The sequence below is a fragment of the Chiloscyllium plagiosum genome, unplaced genomic scaffold (assembly GCF_037043375.1).
Source record: "Chiloscyllium plagiosum isolate Xiang-an unplaced genomic scaffold, Cpla_swu_hap1 HiC_scaffold_25, whole genome shotgun sequence".
Taxonomy (NCBI): domain Eukaryota; kingdom Metazoa; phylum Chordata; class Chondrichthyes; order Orectolobiformes; family Hemiscylliidae; genus Chiloscyllium; species Chiloscyllium plagiosum.
In genome coordinates this window covers 27,528,967-27,552,925 of record NW_028270163.1, presented here as the reverse complement: position 1 = coordinate 27,552,925, position 23,959 = coordinate 27,528,967, and the positions used below count along the sequence as shown (strand labels likewise).

Below are 23,959 nucleotides of genomic sequence, written 5' to 3'. Positions count from 1 at the left end.
TTGTCTAAGAAGTAGTTGTCATGACTTTGGAAGGTCCTGTCAAAGGAGCATTGGTGTGTTACCGAAATGCATCTTGTAGTTGGTGCACAATGTTGCCACAGTATGTCAGTCATGAAGGGAGTGAACGTTGAAGGTGGTGAATGGATGCAAATTAATTGGGCTACTTTGTCTGTGATGGTGCAATCTTCTTGAGGATTGCAGGAGCTGCAACCATCCAAGCATTACAGGGTATACCATCACAAACCTGATTTGTGTCTTGTAAGGAGTAGACAGGCATTGGGGTGTCAAAAAGTGAGTTATTTGTCACAGAATTCCTGCCTCTGACCCATCTTTGAAACAAAGGTGCATTCATATTTTCAGCGATGTTATGACATACCTACAGAGCAAGTGGGACTTAGGGACACAGCCACTGCTCTGCAAGAGCCCTCTAAACTATGGCATGTTTATGCTGGTTCAGTTCAGTTTGTGATAAATGGTAACTCCTGGATGTTGTTAGTGTGGGTTTCAGCTATGGTAATGGCATTGAACATCAAAAGGTGATGATCAGATATTGTCTTGTTGGAGATGATCATTGCCTGGCAATTGTGTTCCTTGCCATCTATAACCACAAATGTTGGTGTTCTCCAGCTGTTGCTGTTTCTGGTCATGGACTGCTACAGTACCTGAGGAGTTGTGAATGATACTGAACATTGAGCAAATATTAATGAACATCCCTACTTCGGAACTCATGATGGGCTCATGATGGACTGAAAGTAATTTATGAAGCAGTTTAAGATGCTTGGGCTTAGGATATTACCCTGAGGCACTCCTGCAGTGATATCTGGTGTAATGCTGATTAATATCCAACAACCACAACTATTTTCCTTTATGCTAGGTATGATTCCAACCAATGGAGAGATTTCCTTCAATTCTGCCTGATTCCAGTTTTGTCAGGGGTCCTTTCAGTCACTTAGATGAATGTTATGTTTATGTCAAAGACAGAAACTCTCACCTCATCTCTTGAGTTCAACTCCTTTGTCCATGTTTGAATCAAGCCTCTAATGTAGTCAAGAGGTGAGTGGCCCTGGCAGAATGCAAACTGAATGTCCATGAGTAGTTTGTTTCTTTGCAAGCTCAGCTTGGCAGCACTATTGTGATCCCTGGAGCGTCGGAGGCTGAGGGGTGACCTTATAGAGGTTTAAAAAATTATGAGGGGCATGAATAGGATAAATAGACAAAGTCTTTTCCCTGGGATCAGGGAGTCCAGAACTAGAGGGCATAGGTTTAGGGTGAGAGGGCAAAGATATAAAAGAGACCTAAGGGGCAACTTTTTCATGCAGAGGTACGTGTATGGAATGAGCTGCCAGAGGAAGTGGTGGAGGCTGGTACAATTACAATATTTAATAGGCATTTGGATGGGTATATGAATAGGAAGGGTTTGGAGGGATATGGGCCGAGTGCTGGCAGGTGGGACTAGATTGGGTTGGAATATCTGGTCGGCATGGAGGGGTTGGACCAAAGGGTCTGTTTCCATTCTGTGCATCTCCATGACTCTATGACTCTTCCATCACTTTGCTGATGATCAAGAGTCGTGGTCAGTAGAACACATTCGATCTGTCATGTTGTTTGGGAATATGACATACCTAGGCACTTTTCCACATTATCATGTAGATGCCAGTATTATAGTTTCAGTGGAACAAGTTGGCTAGGTGTGTGTCTCGCTCTGGAGGACACGTATTCAGTGCTATTGCCAGAGTATTGTCAGGGCCATAGACTTTGCAGTATCCAGTTCCTTCACCTTTTTCTTCATATCTTATGAAGGGAATTAAATGGGTTAAAGACCCAGCATCGATGATGTTGGACCTCGGAAGGAATCCCAAAATCCCACTCAACACTACTAGCTGAAGGCAGATGAAAATATTCCAGCCTTGTCTTTGGAATGTATGCCCTGGTTTCTCCAAACCTCTATCTTCTCTTTGGGCTTAATATTCTGCCACTATTCATGGCTGGTTGTGGGATCATTTAGCCCTGTCTAATTCTGCCGACCCAGTTCAGTTTCAGTTTCAATGACTACTCCACAGGATTTTAATAGTGGGGGATTCACAAGGTCACATTGGTTGTTGATAGTGTCACATGTTGGGACTCTATAATCACCAGCAATCTGACATTTGATGCTGAAACCAATATTTACATTGCAAAATCTGTAGTTATGTTCAAGCCGCATAATAGTGAAACAGTGACAAACTGACTGAGATCAGAATGTGGGTTTACCCGAACCATTATCCTCAGCGTTACCCTCACAATGGCATTATTGAGACAACACTTGGTGGTGGGAGAAAAGTTGCATTGTATTCTCCTGCACAGTCTCAACTGTATCCTCAGCATGTCTTGACAGTACAAGATCATCAACTCAGAGGTCATGGAGCATGCCAATTTCATCAGGGTAGATGAATTACTCAATCAATGATTGACTCAGCCACATTCATGATGATAGCCATATAACCAAACGCCTTCTGTACAGTGAACAGAACACTAGGTCACAACCAGCTCAGCAAACTTTCCTACAAGAAAACCTGCAAGTGAGATATTAAGATGCTGGACATTGATACAGAAAACTAGAAGGCAGTTGTCAAAAGAATGATGCTGCTGTTCCTTTAACAAGTTTGGGTTGTGCTTAGTTTGTTTTTTCAAGAGATCCTAAAGACCCAGACTCTGAAATGTCTGGGTTTGATGTACTTGAGAATGCTTTCAAGTTTAAAAAAAACACTTGTACAATGGAAGGGGAGTGGCCAGTTTTTCTTTGGTTTGGTTTGTTTGTTTTTAGCAGATTACTGAAAGAAACACAAAAAAAGAGAACAGAATATAGATTAACCTAACCTGTCTGAAAACCCAACAGATTATCCCAGTTTAATGATGCTGTTCTAAATACTTGCAATAATCCCCATAAGCAGTCATTGGCACAAAAGGTTGCCAAATAATACGTTTGCATAAGAAGTGCACACAAACTTCATGTGGTAAGAAAATACTGGTTTAGCTAGAAATCCTTTCTCTCGCCAAAAATGAAAACAAACAAATGAAGGAAAATTCAACCAGTCAGGTAGCTTTGTTGAAAGATGTTTACACTGATAAGTACTAAAAGAAGCTCAAAATAAGGTTACGGACCCTAGCAGGGTTTAAAAATAAAGTAAAAATGCTGCAAGGAAAGCATGTGGGTCATAGTGAAGAAATAATAAAGATTGTTTGAATCATAAAATCCCTACAGTGTGGACACAGGACATTCGGCCCAATAAATCCACACCAAATCTCAGAACAGCTTCCCATCCAAACTCACCTCCCTATCCTATCCCACTACCTCTGCATTCCCCAAGGCTGATCCACCTAACCTGCACATCCCTGCAGACTGGGCAATTTAGCATGGCCAATTCACCTGACCTACACATCTTTGGACAGTGGGAGGAAACCAGAGCACCCAGAGGAAATCCACGCAGACACGGGGAGAATGTGCAAACTCCACACAGACAGTCATCAGAAGATGGAATTGAACCCAGGTCCCTGGCGCTGTGAGGCAGCAGTGATAATATGGAAGGCAGGAGTCGTTAAAAGACAAAGTGTGATTCTGAAAATAAGCGAAATGGGCATGGGACAAAAGGATGTCCAGTGATGAAGTAAATGTCAATAGCAAAATTCCAAACTGTATTAGCTGTTTAAAAAAAAATAGGAACTGTGTTTGGCTGTGAAGGTACAAAATGTGATGTCGAGACTGAAAGATTATCTTGTCACACTTTCGTGCTGCATTATCAGGCCCAGAAACTGAACCAGGGAGGGTTGGGCCTGGGATGAGGTGGGGAGCTGTGGAAGCTGTTGAATTCTATGTTAAGGCCGTATGGTAATAGGCTCCCATGGCGGAAGATGAAGTGTTCTTTCTCCAGTTTGCATATGACCTTGTGTTGATGATGGAGGAGGCCCAGGATAGACATAACATCAGGGGAATGGGAGAGGGAGTTGAAATGTATCGCCGTTGGAAGGTGGGGTCAATTGGAGCATACAGACCATAAATGTTCCCTGAACCGGTTCCCGACTTTGCACTCTGTCTCTCCCATGTGGAGGAAACCACATTGGGAGCAACAGATGCAATAAATCAGGTTAAAGCATATGCTCGTGAATCTCTGCCAGACACTTTGGAGTGATTCTTTGGAGTGTTGGATGGAGGTGAGGGGAGAGCTGTGGGGGCAGGTTTTGTACTTCCTGCAGCCACCGGGGAAGGTGCCAGGTGTGGAGGAGGGGGGGTTGGTGGGGAGTATGGACCTGGCAGAGGAGTCACGGGGGGGAATGGTCCTTGCAAAAAGCAGCAGAGATGGGGAGGGAAATATCATTTTGGTGGTGGAGTCAGCCTACAGATAGCAGAATGGTACAGAGAATGCTCTCTGTCTTATCAACTGCGTGTCGGCCCTTTCTGAACAATTCAGTTTATCCCATCCTCCAGTACTTTCTCACATAAGCCCTTTTGAATTGAATTTGGTGTCAGAAAATCCATTAATGTAATGTAAAAGGAAGAACTGCGGATTCTGGAAATCTGAAACAAAGACTGAAATTGCTTCCGAAACTCAAAAGGTCTGGCAGTATTTGTGAAGAGAACACAGGCTTAATGTTTCAAGTTCAGTGACCCTTCTTCAGAAATTCAGTTCTGAAAATACCAGCAGCATTGATGGGGGTAGGGCATTGGGGTGGAAAGTGCTCTTCGAAGGTCATGGTTACAATGTACATTCACAATTAACAAACATAGGTTAAATTTTATTCAGCATCCTAAAGGTAATAAAACATGCCAAATCACTTGAAAGGAGAATTATTAAACAATATTTGACAAGAAGTCCTGTAAGGTAATGTATCAAATGATTGAAGACTGAATCAAAGAGTTAGGGTTTCATGAGAGGCAGAGATGCTTAGGGGGCGAACTCTCAGCTCCTAGACAAGATAAGAACAATTCAATTTGGGGATGCTCCAGACCTCAGAATTAGTTAATTGTTGGCTTGTAGACTTCAAAATGATTGTAAATATGAAAGTGCAAGATCATGAAAAGGTTTGAAAACAGGAAACAGAATCTTAAAAACAAAATATTGCTTGGTCCAGAGACAATGTAGGTCATTAAGTAGTCTCTCGGTGACTGACATAAACAGTAAGCATTACTTGGCTATGTTCCAACAGCTACGGTTCCAATAACCAGTCAAATACCTCTACTGCCTTTCCCATAGTATGAGACAATGCATAATAAAATTGTAGTTTTACTTCTTCAGGCGAATGCAAACTTGTTTTCATGACATCTCAACAAAGTGAATGAGCTACTTTCAGAATTCACACACACTTACTGGCCATACACACTTGGAGCTTTTTGATGGAATAGGATCTTTCACTGAATCCAAAATGTAATTGAGCAAAATAGAAATTTATCTTTTACCATCCACCGTACCAAAATTTGACACTTCAGCAGGGTTGCAGCATTTAGAACCTATTCAAATACGATGAGATGAATTTTCCCATCTTCTGGCAAAGTGGTTTTTTCAAGTCAGATTCATGGCATCAGATTCTCCATAGTCCATGATAACATTTCCCATTGAATCTTCTGCTCTTTGTTTCATTAAATAATGTGACAATGCTGTCACTTTAACAAGATTATTTTGTCCTTGGGACTTTTTAAGTGAGGTGCTGAGAGATCTGTAAAGAGACAGATTTAACAATGGCAGTGGAGTAGCCAGTTCTCCCAGTTCAGTTTGTTTTAGCTGTGACAGTGAGAGGCTGCTTCATCTTGGGATAAAGGGTTTGTCATGTGATGAGAGAATGATGACGATGGAGCTTAGAGGGATGAGGGGAGATTAGATTAGGATTTCTACAGTGTGGAAACAGGGTCTTCGGCCTAACAAGTCCACATTGACCCTCCAAAGAGTAACCCATCCAGACCCATTCCCCTCTGACTAATGCACCTAACACTATGGGCAATTTAGCATGGCCAATTCACCTGACCTGCACATCTTTGGACTGTGGGAGGAAACCGGAGCACCCAGAGGAAACCCACGCAGACACGGGGAGAACGTGCAAACTCCACACAGACAGTCGTCTGAAGCTGGAATTGAACCTGGGACCCTGGTGCTGTGAGGCAGCAGTGCTAACCACTGAGCCACTGTGCCACCAAAATCAGATCTCTAAAATTTACAGAATATGAGAGGTCTGGATAGAGTGGGCATGGAGTAGGTGTTTCCACTAGTATGACAGACTAGGACATGACGGCCCAACCTCAGAGTGAAGGCACAACCCTTGAGAACTGAGATGAGGAGGAATTTCTTTAGCCAGGGGGTGATGAATCTGGAACTTATTGGCACAGATGGTTGAGGAGACCAAGTTATTGAGCGTACTTAAGACAGGGACAGCTAGGTTCTTGATTAGTGAGGGGATCAACAGTAACGGGAGAAGGCAGGAGAATGGGATTGAGAAACATATCAGCCATGAGCGAATCTATTTTCTACACTTTTATTTTATTGGAGTCATCCTCTGAAATGGTCTTGCATGCCCGTCAGTTCAAGGGGAATTATAGATAGATAACAAATTCTGGCCTTGTCAGTTATGCTTATGTAGGAATTAAAAATAATATTTCCAGAAATTGCTTTGTTATGCATAGGAGAAGTGTATCACAGAAAAAAGTAACTGGGCAACCAAAGGACAGATTGATCAAATCTGCAGGCTGTAAGTCCACAGAGAAATTAGACAGCTGTGTATTCTGGAAAGATAGGTCTGGTGGATGGAGCTAGTAGCCACTGGATATTTGGGCACTGAAGAAAGATTGGCAGGATCTTGAGAAGGTCATTATATGATTCTGTGGTAGTAATTCTTGTCAGGATTTGAACATTAAGAGGAATATATTGAGACCTTAGAAGGCACTCACTTAAGATTGTCTAAAAGTTCAAATACAGGAAAAGTAAAATTGTATTTTTTGGTATGCATCCAGAAGGGAAGGACACAAGGTCATGGACATAATTGACAATGTGAATAAATAACTGACTGCATGACATTAAAACAAAAGTGATATTTCTTTCTAACGCAAGATACATTTACAGGAAAACTGTGTTGTTATATGAAAATAGAATAGAAAGCAGACAGGTAGGCTTTAAGAGGCGGTTTTTATGGGAGGAGCGAACAGTGATTAGGCAGACGGACTATGGAAAGAATGTTGATGCATGTAGGCAAAGCAGGTAAAGGCATGACTGTTAATAATGAAGCAAAAGTACTTTGGGACAATGTGAACCCATCAAAAAGGGGAGGTAAGTTAAAATATTTGTAGTCATTTTAACAAGGTCAGACAGGTCATAGAATGTGAGTTCCATGGTTGAGGCTATTAACCTGATCCAGTCAGGGAGCCCTGGCTGACAAAATAAACAGGATTATCAGAGGTTCTGTTCAGTCTGAGGTCAGTTTTGAGAAAACCAGACCAGTGTCAGGTACTATTGACATGTAAATAAATGGTGCCTTGGTGACCAAATACCAGTCTCTGGAGTTATGTCAGTATCAAATAACATTGAAGCAGGAAGTTAACTTTTTCAGTTCAGGTTTTAGCAGAGGTGTCATGAGAACCAGACAAGTGGCATGGTTTGGCAATTTGAATCTTTTAAGGAAACTATGTGCCTTCACTAACAGTGTTCCTGCTTTTGAATCACTTTATCTTGGTGACTGTCGTGCTTTTTAACAAGGTCAGCCAACTGGATCTTGGAATATGAGTTCCCTAACTGGGGCTGTTAATCTGGTCCAATCAGGAAGCCCTCACTGACAGATAAAAAGGTCAGTGTCAGAGATGCCCTCACTCTGGTGCATGGCTCTGTACGAGGCAGTGCTATTGCTCATGTGTAAATAAAAGGTGACTCGGTGATAGGATACAGCTGCTGTGCAGATATTTCTGTGTCTCAGGGCTCAGTCAGCTAAATGGGTGAGAAGGGATGATTGTATCTGAAAGGTCAATTTCAACACTGTTTCATAGGAGAAGAATGATGAATGTTAGCTGCTAGCTGAACAAGCTAAAGTGTTGGTTTCTTAAATACTAAGCAGAGCTTAACCGTTCCAATGATGCAGTGTTGACATGTAGATGATCCCTCTGAGAACCAATATTGTGCTATATAATTGATAATCTTACCATCTGATAATGTTAGATTCCAACTGAAGAAGATCTTTTGTTGGAACTCTTGCTGAGGTTGGATCCACACATAAACAGAATTACCCTTCCAATAAATTTCTGACTTCCCCACACATTCCTGGTCATTGAGCCCGTCTATGTTGATCGCTGACCTATAAATCTGACCTCAGCATACATCCTAAACCCTGCATCTGATCCACTGATCTCTCCATGAATACCATCTGTGCATCTGATCTCTCCCAGAACACCACCAGTCCATCTAACTGCACTGATATCCACCTCTACTCTGGTGGTTTCGTCCCCCCAGCACTATCAAACATAACTGTTCCTTGGCAGGAGGCTCCTTTACAGCAATATTCCTGATGAAGGGCTTATGCCCAAAACGTTGACTCTCCTGCTCCTCAGATGCTACCTGACCTGCTGTGCTTTGTCAGCACCACACTTTTCGACAACAGCAATAGGGAGCCAAGTCTATCATTCAAATTAATGTTTCAAGTCCGGATGACTCATTTATCAGAGCCCTCTCTCCATGGGTGCTACCTAACCTGCTGTGATTTCCAGCATTTTATGTTTTTGATACATCTGCAGTAATTTACTCCTATCCTCTGCCAATCAAACTAGCTTCTGGGGAGAAAGGTGCTGTTAACCTTTCTTGAAAACACACACAACGCACAGGAAAAATTTAGGGGAGCCCAAAAATCTGGACTGTTGACCATAACTCAGATCCACCCATCCCATTTGGAAATCCTACCCCAGTAAATAATAGGCCCTTTATGCTTCACCATATATCTCACATAAAAATCTCTTTGATCGAAACTTAAGTCAAATACTAATTCTTCACCTCAGCCGCACCTCACTCACATCAATCCTACTCACACTGTCTATTTCAGTTTTTATTTCAAAACGCTTTTTGACAGCTTGCTGTATGAACAGCACCTTAAGAGATAATGGATAGCTACACTTATGCCTTTGCTGAAATTTTAATCAATTATTGACCTGTATAGTAACACTTTAGAAGTCAAAGTTTAGCAGGGAAAGTCAACAAGGAAAGTAATTGGCTGTTTGTTCCATTTCTTTCATTTTCAGTCATTGGGTCCTGATGCTGTATGATTACTTGTCTTAATACCCAAGGGCAATAGGCTGGGCAATAAATACTGGCCTTGCTTGAGATGAAAGAATGAAAAGGTAATTTAATCAGCCCAAAACAGCTTCAAAGTAAGACTGGATCCGCAAGTTTAACCGGATAATCTGGGAAAGTCCAGATAAATGAATATTTGTACAGTGGTAAAGAGTAAGATGCTTTTTTTGATTAATGATATAAACAGTTTAGTCTGAATTCCAAAACATGGAAAGTCCCTGTAGCTTTTAGAGTCAATGTGAATGGGTAGATTATCTTCGAAAATTAAGATTTGAAAGTTTAATAAATTGTGTAATATCAGCAAGAAAAGCAACTAAATCTAATAGCTCCCGAAAGCAGGTGAAGGGTGTGAATACTCCACTCTATTCACTGATACAAGCAGCTTGGAGATTCCTTCCTGAACCTGATTATTACCAAGCTTGCATCATACAGTAATGCTACTCAGCCTGTTGAGTAACTGCACAGATGCTCTAAAACCATGAGAGGCTGCCATATGTTTTAACAAACCTAAAGAGTTAAATATGGTGCTACAAAAGTTTAATGACATCCCACAAGTAGTTAAGGATAGGGAATTCAACTTAAAATTCCAAATCCCACCAAAAGCACGACTAGCTTCAGGCATTATTCAATGCAGCACACTTCAGACAGTCAAAGATCTCTGTCACTCGAAATTATGGGTATACTTCACCTATACATATTTAGCACCATTGCAAGCATTCCAACCACACCAGCCTGCTCACCTCAAAAATCATTCCTTTTGACAGTCAGGATGGAAATCGCGAAGACTCATGTCACTCCTGACCACAGACCCCTTCTCCTCAGCTCCCAAGCTAAGTACAGTGGCCCTTTTCCAGATGTACACCAATGGCTTTGTTCCTTGACTTGAGCAGAGAGGTCCCACCCCAAAATGAGAAGACCGAGCCCCCAGAGCCCAATGGTCCAAGTAATAAAGGCCTGATATGACTCCATCTTGAGCCATATTGACAGCCTTATCAACTGAATGTGTGGCATTGTATTGACTGACATACTTTCTTCTCACTTATAGGACATGCTCATCTCAGGCAAGGCCAGGAGCTACCTGTAAGGGACAGGTACACTTGCATGTGCTTAGCCCTATTGATATGATGCGATGGGACTTGGTGATCAAGGAGGTGGTCATAGCCTGCAGCAGGACTGAAAGCATGAACATGACAACGTGCTTATAAGTAAGGTCCATCCTCCTCATTCCACCATTATTTCTGATTTACAAGCTTCCATTTGTACCATTTCCTTCTCTCACTACAACACTTCTACCGCGCCTTGCTCATTTTTGTTTCTCTAGAGCTGACAACTGGCGGGACAGTGGTAGAAAAGCCATAAAAAAAGAATTGATGTTAAAAAGAGCACCCATCCACCAGCTCAGATACTGAATTGGTGGGTGACATAGATAGCAGTCAGACTGCAGTCACCTGCATCAAAATGGTCAGTCTGAAGCTCACCCTGCTGAACCCACAGCTACTCAAGGGCACTCTCCAGAGCTAAATGTAATCTCCCCCCAATTAAAGCTGGCAGCCTGTCACCAACCATGCTGCAGTCTTTGGGTTAGCTTGGCACTGGAGCACTAAGACCCACAAAGGCAAATGGAAGATAGCCACTGAACACACAGGAATGATTAAGTTCTGTAAGGAGTATGGCATACTGAAGTTTATAAATTTAATTAGGAGTGTCTATTTTGAGGTGTATTTTAGTTTTGCATTGTGGCCACACAGATTCTGTAATGGTCAGTGACAGAAAGGGAAGGTTGCATATGGGAAGAGGGAATTCAGATTGAGTTCATTGATTTCACGGTTTGATAAGTTCTTCACAGTTGGATGTGTCAGAAAGACAGTGTCTAGACTACTTACTTCCTTTATCCTCTGGTCCCTCCTCTCTCTGCCTGTCAACCGATTATCGTATAGCTGCTTGACAGGACAGTGGCACAATGAGGGTGAGGTTAGAACATAGAAAATGCAGCTCAGAACAGGCCCTTCTCAATGTTGCACCAACCTGTGAACTATTCTCAGCTCGTCCCCCTACACTACCCCATCATCATCCATGTGCTAATCCAAGGATTGTTTAAATCTCCCTAATGTGGCTGAGTTAACTACATTGGCAGGTAGGGCATTCCACACCCTTACCACTCTCTGAGTAAAGAACCCACCTCTGACATCTGTCTTAAATCTACCACTCCTCAATTTGTAGTTATGCCCCCTCATTCAAGCTGACATTGTCATCCTAGGAAAAAGACTTGCACTGTCTACCCTATCTAATCCTCTGATCATCTTGTATATCTCTATCAAATCCCCTCTTAGCCTTCTTTTTTGTTAAGATTAGATTAGATTACATTACAGTGTGGAAACAGGCCCTTCGGCCCAACAAGTCCACACCGACCCGCCGAAGCGAAACCCACCCATACCCCTACATTTACCCCTTACCTAACACTACGGGCAATTTAGCATGGCCAATTCACCTGACCCTGCACATCTTTGGACTGTGGGAGGAAACCGGAGCACCCGGAGGAAACCCACGCAGACACGGGGAGAACGTGCAAACTCCACACAGTCAGTCGCCTGAGGCGGGAATTGAACCCGGGTCTCAGGCGCTGTGAGGCAGCAGTGCTAACCACTGTGCCACCGTGCCGCCCATTCTTCTTTCCAATGAGAACAGACCCAAGTCTCTCAGCCTTTCTATGCAGTGAGCAGCATATCCTAACATCAGATATTGCAGGGCTCTGCTAGAGAGGTTCAGGCAGTGGATGTTTCATTTCAGCATGCCAATGTTCTCTCTGCTCTATCACATCTCATGTGACAATATATGTTTCATTGAATGCTTTCTGCTTACATGTGCATGGGTTCCACATTGGAATCATCAGTAATGCCATCAGTGAATAGATCTTTCTGCCAAATTACCACTTATCAATTTGCAATGGTGGCTCAAGTCTAGATGACATGGTGTCTGATGCACTGAGTATGGTCCATCGCTGGCCGGGCTTTGGGGGATTGGAATCTCATTCAGTTATGGTACATGCAATACATACAAAGTAAAATGTGAGCAGACACTGAAATTCTGCCAGTGTAAGGAAGCTGGCAATTCTTTTAAAACCCTATCATAATGGAATGAAATCTTGTTTGCCCACTTCAGATAGTAACTTTCCTTACATAAGAGTGGACAGCAAACTGTGACATATTGCAACTCTGTACTGGTCCTGCACTGAAAAAGGCCAACACATAAAAAAAACATGGCCACTGTGACTTCAACAAAGCGGTTGTCACTCTGTTCTGAGTTTGCCTGTTTGTTTGCAGTATGTGATTGATTTCAGTGAGGGCTTATTTACTGAAGTGCAAAAATGCTAAAAGTAAAATCCCACACATGGTTTGTCACTGGAGTTCTGTAGTGATTGTGATGAGGTCAGCCAGGTGGACTTCATAGAATATGAGTTCCCTGATTGGAACTGTTAATCTGGTCCAATCAGGGAGCCCTGGCTGACAGATAAGAACAGGAGCATCAGGCTGGCATGGTGGCTTAGTGGTTAGCACTGCTGCCTCATAGTGCCACGGATCCAGGTTTGATTCCAGCCTCGGGTGACTCTCCGTGTGTAGCTTGCAAATTCTCCCTGTGTCTGTATGGGTTTCTTCTGGGTGCTCCATTTTCCTCCCACAATCCAAAGATGTACAGGTCAGGTGGATTGGCCAGGCTAAGTTACCTATAGTGTTATGTGCATTAGTCAGGGGTAAATGTAGGGTAGGGGAATGGGATTCGGTGGGTTACTGTACGGAGGGTCGGTGTGACCTTGTTGGGCCAAATGGCCTGTTTCCATACTGTACGGAATTTGAAAAAAAAAAAAATGATCACACAGCATTGCCTTTTGTGAAGGGCACTGCTTGTCACTGGCCACTCGGGTGTTTCCTTTCTTCTTGGTGGTGGAAATTGAATAAAGATTCATAAACCTTGTGTCTTTCACTGTGTCTCACACCTGCACACACACAACATGGGTGCTGGGGAAAAAATAAGCACTACAGCAGTTAGGCAATAGTGTGGGGGTTAATATTAAAAAAAAAAGAACAGGAGTGTCAAACATCCTTTTCACTCTGAGAGCTGGCTGTCAAGGACTTCCATGTGTAAATAAATAGTGACTTGGTGATGGGATACCAGCCTCTGTGGAGTTTTGTCAGGTTCAGTTCGATGAATTCCTTCTTGAATGCCCAGCTGAATATGGTGTCCTGGAGAGAGCCCTTCTCCAATACTCTTCCTTTGTCTCCCCACGTTTATTTTTAGCAGATTGTTCTGCTCTGCATGAGTTCTCCTAATCAGGCTGATGGTCTCAGTCATGCTGTATTCCAGGCAAACATTTACTTCTGCATTCAGGCCTGGAAGAACTCAATTGTGCAGAATCCTTAAAGTCAGCATCAAGTGTTACAATACCTGCCATTCCACTCATTGTACTTACTTACTCACTCATTGCAACAGTGAATAGCAATCAATCAGCAAGTAAATTGGAGGTGGCTGAAGATATGTTCAAATAGTGCTGGAGACAGCGGTTTAAGTGGAAATGTTACAACTTGCAGTTGAAGTGGTTGTCCTCTGCCTGAATTTAAGAGAGAGCATTAACAGAATTCTAAACTACCAGCATCAAATTCAAAATCAGAATTACATGCTGTTGGGTTTTTACAAAGCCTGATAACACCTTCATTAATGCAGTGTCCACAGTGACTCACACCAGAAGTGTGTTACATGGACACCACTTTGGATGTTTAGAAGTACCAACAGCACCCAGAAAGGAGATGTTACACATCCAAAGTTTGTACCTGAAGTATTTTCACATGCTGTGTTTGTACTAGGTCATGAGTCTAGAATGATTAATGCTCGAGATTGTATTGGGCTCAAGCAATTTATTAATGTCACATGGTGCTGGGTAGAGAATCATGGAGTTGAGGTGAAGATCCCAGTCTAACCATTCTGATTGCTAACATATAATAGTCTATATTTTATTCAACAGGCAAATGTCTCGACTTATTAAGATTCACAGTTGTTTTATCCTGTACAGCTGATAAGCAAACAGGTCCTTAGATTCAATATTATTGAAGCCCTGATTAATTTTTCATTAGTTTTATTTTATTCTTTCATCAATTTTGATTTGGAGCTTTGAACTAGGAACTGAGCTAAAGATGACTTTTGAACTGTGGGTAACAGTTTGTAATAAAATAATAACAGAACAGACAAGCTTTTGTTTATAGACAATAGGTGCAGGAGTAGGCCATTCTGCCCTTTGAGCCAGCACCACCATTCATTATGATCATGGCTGATCATCCACAATCAGTGTCCTGTTCCTGCCTTATCCCCATAACCCTTGATTCCACTATCCTTAAGAGCTCTATCCAACTCTTTCTTGAAAATATCCAGAGACTTGGCCTCCACAGCCTTCTGGGGCAGAGCATTCCATACACCCACAACTCTCTGGGTGAAGAAGTTTCCCCTCAACTCTGTTCTAAATGGTCTACCCCTTATTTCTAAACTGTGTCCTCTGGTTCGGGACTCACCCATTAGCGGATCACCCATTCATGATGCCAGGCCAGAAGTTAATTGTACATTGCCTATTGATCAAAAGGTTCTTCAGGCACATTGTCACTGGGGAAGAGCATGATGTCAGAAGTTGGCTATTAAAGCGGTCAGTACGAGGGAATTAGTTTCAACAAGTCTGGAGAAGCCCTTGTGCTCAAGCAGATGGCAGATGTTGAATGATAACTGGGGCCTCTGGAAGACCTGGTCACTTTGCCAGGGAGTGCTCAGAGTTTGAACTGGGTTTTGGACTGTGTTTCCAGAAAAAAGGAATTTGGCTGTTGGTTCTACAGCATGAAGTTTGCTGCCTAACCTTCTAACAGAAGGTCAGAGAATTTAAAACTAAATAAAAGTATTACTGCCTTTATTTGATTGAACATCAAAGGTGACCTGAGTCAACATCTTCAGTAAATCAACCAAGAAACTATCATCTGTGCCTGTAGAACAACCCATTGTGCAATCACTTACATAATCTGGTCAGTTTTGTTATTTTCTTTTATTTATCCTTTAGTTATGTTTGTTTGTATGTCAAATATGTGAATGGGCCTGAAAAAAAAGGTTTCTGTTCTTATAGTATAGATCAATTAGCTTACTTTGTCATTTCACTTTGGTCTGCTATTGTATTGCGAATAAATTGCTAAGTATTTTGTTTAAGGTATTAACCAGTATCTAAGATTGATTATTCACAAAGTCCAGGGTTGGTTATTCAAAAGCCTGGGAATGAACTATTGGGGTCAGTTTTGGGGGTCTTTGAAGTTTTAATTTTACTGTTCTGATTTGGTTTGGCTGTCTGTCTCAATATGCTAACAATCTGGAAAGGAGAACATGTGGCAACACTCTAATCGACAAACTGTTCATACGATCACGTACACCAGCCATTTCCTTTTGGAGGCTCACTGTGAATATTTTGGTAATCTTAACTTCAACAAACAAAGATGTCACAAACACTTGTGCAATAACATTACTGTTGATTCAGAGCATGGGAAATTCTAATATATTTTATCTCTCTTGTTTCCCAACAATTTAGATTAGATTTAGATTAGATTACATTACAGTGTAGAAACAGGCCCTTCGGCCCAACAAGTCCACACCGACCCGCCGAAGCGCAACCCACCCATACCCCTACATTTACCCCTTACTTACCTAACACTATGGGCAATTTAGCATGGCCAATTCACCTGACCTGCACATCTTTGGACTGTGGGAGGAAACTGGAGCACCCGGAGGAAACCCACGCAGACACGGGGAGAACGATCAAACTCCACACAGTTAGTCGCCTGAGGCGGGAATTGAACCTGGGTCTCTGGCGCTGTGAGACAGCAGTGCTAACCACTGTGCCACCGTGCCGCCCGTGTCTTGTATTACAAATTCGCAAGCATTACATCATTAATTTAAGGGATTTATATCTTTGGGGAAAATGGGATATTTGATCATTAGTTGAAATAAGCTTATTGATGAATATCTCCTTAACAATCGTTAGCCAGTTTAATTCGAGACAATTTGATGACTGCATTACTAAACATACAAAGTAACATTACACGAACACATTAACCAATGCAAGTGGAATTACTGTGAAACAATTTGTGAACAAAGCTGATTATTACGTGATAAACTGGATTAAAACAAGACAGATATTTTTGCATCAAATGGCAATGTTATTGGCTACAATTCAAGTCATATCAGCCAGAATCTTTTCATAATGTTATTAGTGTTATATTGGTTTAAACATTTCTGCAGCCAACAGCAATAAAATGAAGTCAACAATGAGGCATGAATATTTTAAAATTGACTGAAGTCATATTTCTAATTTTATATTTGTGACATGAAAATTGGCACTTCAACTTTAGTACTTAACTGTCCTGCCTCTCCACACATTTATAAATTCCTATATTGCAAAGGATTTGTTCCTTCATTATCACTGTCAACATCCAACTCCCAAAAATGGCAAAGTTCTCAAGAATTTATCTTGTAATGTCATGACTGGAATATTGTGAGGCTTGCATGATGTGAGCTGTATCGAGATTTGCAACATCATAATGTGGGAAGTCCATCGAGGCTGAAATAATTGCACAGAGGTCAATGTCCTGTCACCACGTCATCCCTTATACACATGTACATAGTACATAAATGCTGACCAACCAGCTCAAAGCCAATCCCTAGAATGAGGAGACCATTTCAATCTCAATCTGTCAGCCAGGGCTCCCTAATTGATCCAGCTTAACAATCCAATCAAGGATCCCATAGTCAAAGAGATCCACCTGTCACTCATTCCAATCACTACAGAGACCTTCTCAATACTCGAAGCAACTTATTGCATCTTTCATGCCTCTGCCAGATATCAGATTAGACTTTTCACTAGGCAGTAGCAAATTGTCTATTTAGGAGGATTATTGTTGGTTAAAGGCCTTATCAATTGCACAGCTTGCTTCTATAACATTCAGCTTGCTACCTTCCAAACATATCCAACACACTAAACAGCGAGAATTCTTGACATGAAGTCAAAATGGGTACATGGCAACTTCAGTTTTCCATTGGCTGTGACTTAATCTTCATGATGCTCAGCTTGAATCAATATCTCAGGGCAAATTCCATGGGCACCAATCACACGCATGTTTCATTCATGGACTTTAAACTAGACAGGCAGGAGGCTGGGAGAACACAACAAGCCAGGCAATATCAAGAGGTGGAGAAGTCGATGTTTCAGGTGTAGCCCTTCTTCGGGACTGGGGATGGATGTAGGTGGAGCTGCATTTGCTTTAGCATCCAGTAGTTGAGAACCTCCCAGGTTCATCATGGCACATCTCTGCTCCATTAGAAAACATAGAACTGCATTGTGAAGGGTAGCAGCAACTAGCATGGACGGCTGATGCTGTGACACTTTGCTCATAGGGACAGATACCCAGCTCACCTTTTAGACCAGGCTGCATCTCAGGGCTGCTCATTTGATTTCTTTGTGCTCACCCATCTACTGCCTACCTGCATCCTTCTGGCATCCTTGCTTTGCCTTGTGAATCAGCGCAGTCAAATAAACTGCCAACTTTCCTCACGAGGCAGCAGAAAATAGACTGTTTTCTAAACGGGGAAAGGCTTAAGAAATCTGAAACATGAAGGGAATTGAGAGTCAGGATTCTTTTAAAGCTAACATGCAGATTTAGTTGACAGTCAGGAAGGCGAATGCAATATTAACAATCATTTCCAGAAAGCTAGTTTAGAAGAGTGGAGATGTACTGCTGAGACTGTACAAAACTTTCTTCAGGCCCCATTTGGAATATAGTCAGCAATTTTGGATCCTGGATCTAAGAAAGAATGCATTGGCCCTGGAGGAGGTCCATAAGAGGTTTGCAAGAATGATCCTAGGTTTGAAGTGTTTGTCATATGAGGAGCAGAGGAGGACTCTGGGTTTATGCTCAATTGAGTTTGGAAGGATGAAGGGAGATCTCATTGAAACTTACAGAATGCAGAGAGGCCTGGATAGAGTGGATGTGGAGAAGATGTTTCTACTATTCAGAGAGACTAAACTTGAAGGCACAAAATCAGATTGAAGGGATGACCCTTTCGAACTGAGAGGAGAAGGAATTTCTTCAGCCGGAGGGTGGCGAATCTGTGGAAATTTATGCCACAGAAGGCTCTGGAAGCCAAGTCATTGAGTGTATTTAAGATAGAGATATATAGACTCTTGATTGGTAAGGGGATTTCTCCATAAAGGCAGTAGAATGAGGTTGAGAAGCTATGATTGAATGGGGGAGCAGACATGGTGGGCCAAATGACCTAATTTTGCTCCGACATGTTATGGTTTAAAGAAAGTAAAACTCAGCTCTCTGTGGCTAAACTTTATTTGCTTATCACCCATTATACATATTGTTTATTTGCCTGCAATTTTAATCTGTAATTATATAAGATTGTTACATGTCCCCTAGAGATTTAGAGACCAGAAACAATTCTTATCGAAGGATACAGCTGTCGTATCAGTTTCCTGCAACCATTCTCTTGTGGGATCCATGGTTACTAGATTCATGCCCAAAGTTTTGATAATTGACTAACTTTTAGGTTTTGTTTTAGTTTTACAATAGAATAGAATGCAGAACAGTAAATTACTTTCACTTGTATTTTTTACAAAAATATCATGAAAAGTGTTTAAGTTTTCAGGCTCTGACATCTATATTGATAACAGAAGTCATATATTAAAAAAATTAAGACAATGTCCATCTTTATTTAAATCATGGCTCATGGGTTGCTAAGGTCAAGGACCCACATTTTACAACACTGCAGAGAGCCAATATCGGAGCCTGCTTTATCTCGGGCCATTGGAAAACTGGGCCGGACCACCACGCTGCCAAAGACATCACACAGCCACCTCAGGACCCCACCTCATCACGGAAACTACTGCTGAAGTAACTGTTCAGAATTTTGTCTTATCCATCCTTTTAAACAGTTTAGTTTGAGTTTCTGTTGATGAGACGATAAAAATTTAAGACTGCTGCTTACAGCAAAATGAGTTTAATGACCTGAAGGATATATAAAACTGCTGGAAAACCTGTGTCAAAGAATTGTATTTGTTTTGATTTGATATGCATAATTAACAGTCAACTTTAACTCTACAAAGAAAAAAATTAAATTCAGCAGCTCTAACTAAGTACCTCAACGATGTCTGACCCATTTCCTGCCTTCATCTCCTCTCTTCCCTCCCACAACAGCGATAGGTTTTGCCTCATCCTCACCTACCAGCCCACCATTAGCTGCCATTCTAAAGCACCATTAGTTGTCATTGCTGCACCCTCCAGTCAATTAATTTAAGATGTGTCTAGACAGATGCATGAGTAGGTAGGGAGCAGAGGGGTACAGATGCATAGGAATTTGGATTGGCTCAGGCTTGGAGGGCCGAAGGGCTTGTTCCTGGACTGTAAATTTTCTTTGTTCTTCTTTGTTCTTTGTATCATGTTCTACATTTAGTTTTAAAGAGAGAAGAGTGTGTCTAAAGTTAGCATTTTAAACTTAAATAACGGTAATTGTGTGAGCATGAAAAGTGAGCTGGCTGAATTAATTGGCTTACAAGCTAGAGAATAGATCAACAGAGGAGCATGTAAGGGGATATTTCAAACTATTTGAAATGGATATATCTATATAAAGAAAGGTTTTAAGAGGAGCACACATTACATGAAATAACTCCACGAAAGTCGGTATCCCATCACTAAGTCACCTTTTATTTATACATACATAGTACATGACACAGACCCAGCTGGCACAGTGCTGGCTCTGAGAGTGAGCAGAACCCTTGACGCTTCTGTTTATATCTGTCAGCCAGGACTCCCTGATTGGACCAGGTTAACAGAGTCATTCAGGGAACCCATATTCAGTGAGATCCTCATGTTAGAGCGCAATCTAACTACTACACTACCCATGTTTAAACTAAAGAAGTTAAGAAAACTGTGACTGGAGGCAGGTTTTCATTGGTGTACTATAGGGACCAGTGTTGTTTGTGATATATAGAAACTATATAGTAGGAAATGTGTGGGGAATGATGAGTTAGTCTGCAGATAACATGAAGATTGGCCATGTGATTGATGTGGAGGAAGGTCTTAGATTACAGGAGGATATAAATGGATTGGTCAGATAGACATGTCAGTGGTAGTTGGAATTTAAACCTTAAAAATGTGAGATGATGCACTTTGGAAGAAGCAACAAGGCAAGGGAGTATTCAACGAATGAGAGCACGCAAGGAAGCTTAGAAGAGAAAAGGGATTTTAGGGGCTTGTCTGCAAATTCCTGACTTGAGCAGGACAGGTTAGTTGGGTAGTTAAGAAGGCATACAAGACTCCTGTCTTTATCAGATTTTAAGAGCAGGGAGGTTCTGCTGAAAGTGGTTAAGCCTCAGCTGGAGTACAGTGTGCAGTTCTGAACACTGCAATAGAGAAAGGATGTGATTGCACTGGAGAGGGTGCAGAGGAGAGTCACCAGGATGTTACCTGAGATGGAGCAGTTTAGCTATGAAGAGATTATGGATACGCTTGGGGTTTTTTTTAGCACAGAGAAAGCTGAGCGTGGACCAGATGGAGGTGTATAAGATTATAAGGGGCATGGACATGGTGAAAGAAAGCAGCCGTTCCCCTTAGCTGAAGGCTCAATAACAAGCGGACAAAATATTCAGGTGAAAGGGAGGAGATTTAGAAGGGATTCGAAGAAACGAAAATTCACCAAGAGTGTGTGGGAACCTGGGAGTGTATTAAGGCGAGAAACCCCACAATCTTTAAAAAGTCCTTAGATGAGTGTGTAAAATATTCAAAGCTACAGGTCAAGTGCTGGGAAGTGGGACAAAAGTAAATTTAGAGTAGATTTTGTCAGAATGGTTGAAGGAACTCTGCTGTGCTGTATAATTCTACGATTCTATGGAAGCATCAGATTTAAGGAAAAGGACATGTGGTAGGTCAAATGATTAATCAGAATGTAAAGAACTGAAGAGAAAGACTGGAAGATTAATCAGGAACTTGAAATTAGACTATGAGAGGAAGCTAGACATCGAAACATAAATAGCAAGATTGTCTACAGACATTTGAAAAAGGAAAAAGGTACGTGAAGTTAGTATTAGTCCTCTTGAGAGTCCTAAAGTGGAGTTGACAGTGGGTAATAAGGAAATGGCAGATGAAATAAATAAATAATTTGTTTCCATCTTCACATGGCTGTGAAATTCGGATGGACACGAAAAGTACCCGGTAACCATTGTAAATGAGGAAGTTGAAGGGAGAAAGGAACTGGTGAAATTACAGTTACTAGGATAGTGGTATTGAAAAATTGGTACAGCTGTGGTCTATCAAGTCTCTGGACTCTGATGGTCTCCATCCCAAGGCCTTGAAACAGGTTACTAATAAAGTAGTAGACATGTTGAAGTTGACTTTTACAATGTTTGTTCAATTCTGGAAATGTTGCAGAGGACTGCAAGGCAACAAATGTAACTCCTCTGTTCAAGAAAGCTGGAAACTGAAGGTTGAATTTTATCAGAACGTGGCTAACTGTCAATTTTAGTGAGTTTCTCTGTGTTGAAACTCTAAGAGGTTACCTCATATTACCAGCCTAGACTTGCCTCATTACCAAGGCACCACACTCCAAGATGTCCACATGTTATATCCTCTCACCCGTTGCATGTGAGGATACTTGCCACTGCCTGGACCTCCTTGGCTTCGGAGTGCTCCTGTAAAGCCCAACTGTGCACCAGGTTAGCTGCTGTCAGGCCAGAGTTGCCCTGCATGATTCCTGTCAACTGACCTCGATGCATCAGACATAAGGAGGTTGGCACTCAGCTTTGTTGAAAAGGAACATGATGTCAAGATAGTTGGGAAGGTGCAGAGGATGCTGACCTCTTGCCTCAGGATTGGCAGAGGAGACTATGTCACCAGGTGATGCCAGCCTGGTATGAAGTTGCCACCCAGACAGGTGTTTCCTTGGTCAGGAGGAATGCCCAGCAATACAGGGAGAAGGTCAATGACCTTCCTTGCTCTGCAAGGGAAGGTAATACTATCCTTGTTTTCTGTCACTTCGCACTGACTCTAAATCTTCTACTACACACACACCTCCCACCAAGGCTTATGTTCTACTGGTCTCACATGCAACATTTTCCCTCATCCACTCTCAGCCACCCCAAAAACCAACACCATTTTCCCCCAGCAAAAACAGTAACCCTGCGCAGCCCCTACACTGCCTGAGAACTGCTCCCCTTAAACAATGGGGCATGGACATTTGGTTGAAGCAAATGGAATGTGTTTGCTACAAAGGCTTCTACCCACATGGTGTAAAATGAGATTAATGTAGCATAATGTTGTACAACAACATGTCCACTCCTTTGACTGATCACTGCTGACCCCATGACAAGCTGCATCACGGTGTGTCTGCCCTTAAAGACAAGACAGACACCCTCTGAGCCTTTAAACAGTGGTTGAGGGGGAGGAACCAAAAGGGCAAGACAAGGCAGGACAAGGTAGAGATGCTGTGAGTATCTGAACAGGTGGAAAGTAAGTGAGCACCAAGAAAGCAAGCGAGGCTCCCTGTGATGTAGCATGGTTCAATCTTTCAGTTGCAATCTGGTCCTGATGCCCAAAGGGTCTTGACAGTAGCTTTGCAATGAAATAGGTACATTGCAAAGTACAGCATGGAAATATAGCATTTTGTTGTAAGTAGATCGGAGATGTGGCATGAGAATGCAAGGAAGCTCACATGTGTCCAATATCAAAGCACGCGGAGGTGGGGTTTATGACATACCTGCCCTTGGAGCATGCCCTGAGATGTTGGTGACTGGTGTCCAGGATGGAAGCCAGGAGAAGCAAACACCAAGTTTGCGCTTTGATATCCTTTCTTTGACTCACCTGCCGATGAATTGCAGAGCTTGCTTTTCAAGCAAGTTCAAACATTTTAGTCTGAATATTCCAGCAGCGGATGCATCCCATCTTTCTCTATGGGAGATGAGAAAGTGTTGCTTTCGGATAGTGAATGCATATTCGTGTGTTAGAGTACATAAATCCCATGATGACAAGTGATGCCGGTACATTTTTCCTTGAAATCAAGTAGCCTCCAGTTTAATGAAAATCTTTATGGCAGTGTCAGTGAGCTGAGAGTGGTCATGGGATCAATTAGGGCTTGCTTGTGCAATAGTACAGTACTGAAGCTGCTGAAAAGAGAACTGACATCTTGCTCAGCTGCCCCCCTACCCATCTGTCTCCACCTCCCCATTCAGCCTGAATACTTTGCTGCTGTCAGTCCTCAACAAATAATCCCAACAAGACATTTTGTCAGGCTAAAAGGAGTTTTTTTTCATCACTTGTGTGATGTTAGCCCGGCCAGTATTTTTTGCCCGTCCTAGTTGCCCTTGAGAAGACGGTGGTGAGCTTCAATTTGAGTGGTTGTTGCATTTTCAGAGGAAAAATGAGGAACACAAATATAAAAATAATGAAAAGGCACTGAAGGGAGGGATGTGCAGATGGATAGATTCATAGAGTCATAGAGATGCACAGCACGGAAACAGACCCTTCAGTCCAACCCATCCATGCCGACCAGATATCCGAACCCAATATAGTCCCACCTGCCAGCACCCGGCCCATATCCCTCCAAACCCT

At 42.1% G+C, this 23,959-nt stretch overlaps 1 long non-coding RNA gene across 1 annotated transcript in view; it reads left to right on the top strand.

Moving 5' to 3' along the window:
- Window positions 1–23,959, top strand: part of LOC122562093 (uncharacterized) — a 59,677-nt gene that overhangs the window by 28,600 nt on the left and 7,118 nt on the right. The window contains exon 3 of the long non-coding RNA XR_015761456.1: window positions 10,333–10,492. This is a non-coding gene — a long non-coding RNA (uncharacterized LOC122562093). The remainder of the gene's footprint in view (window positions 1–10,332; window positions 10,493–23,959) is intronic.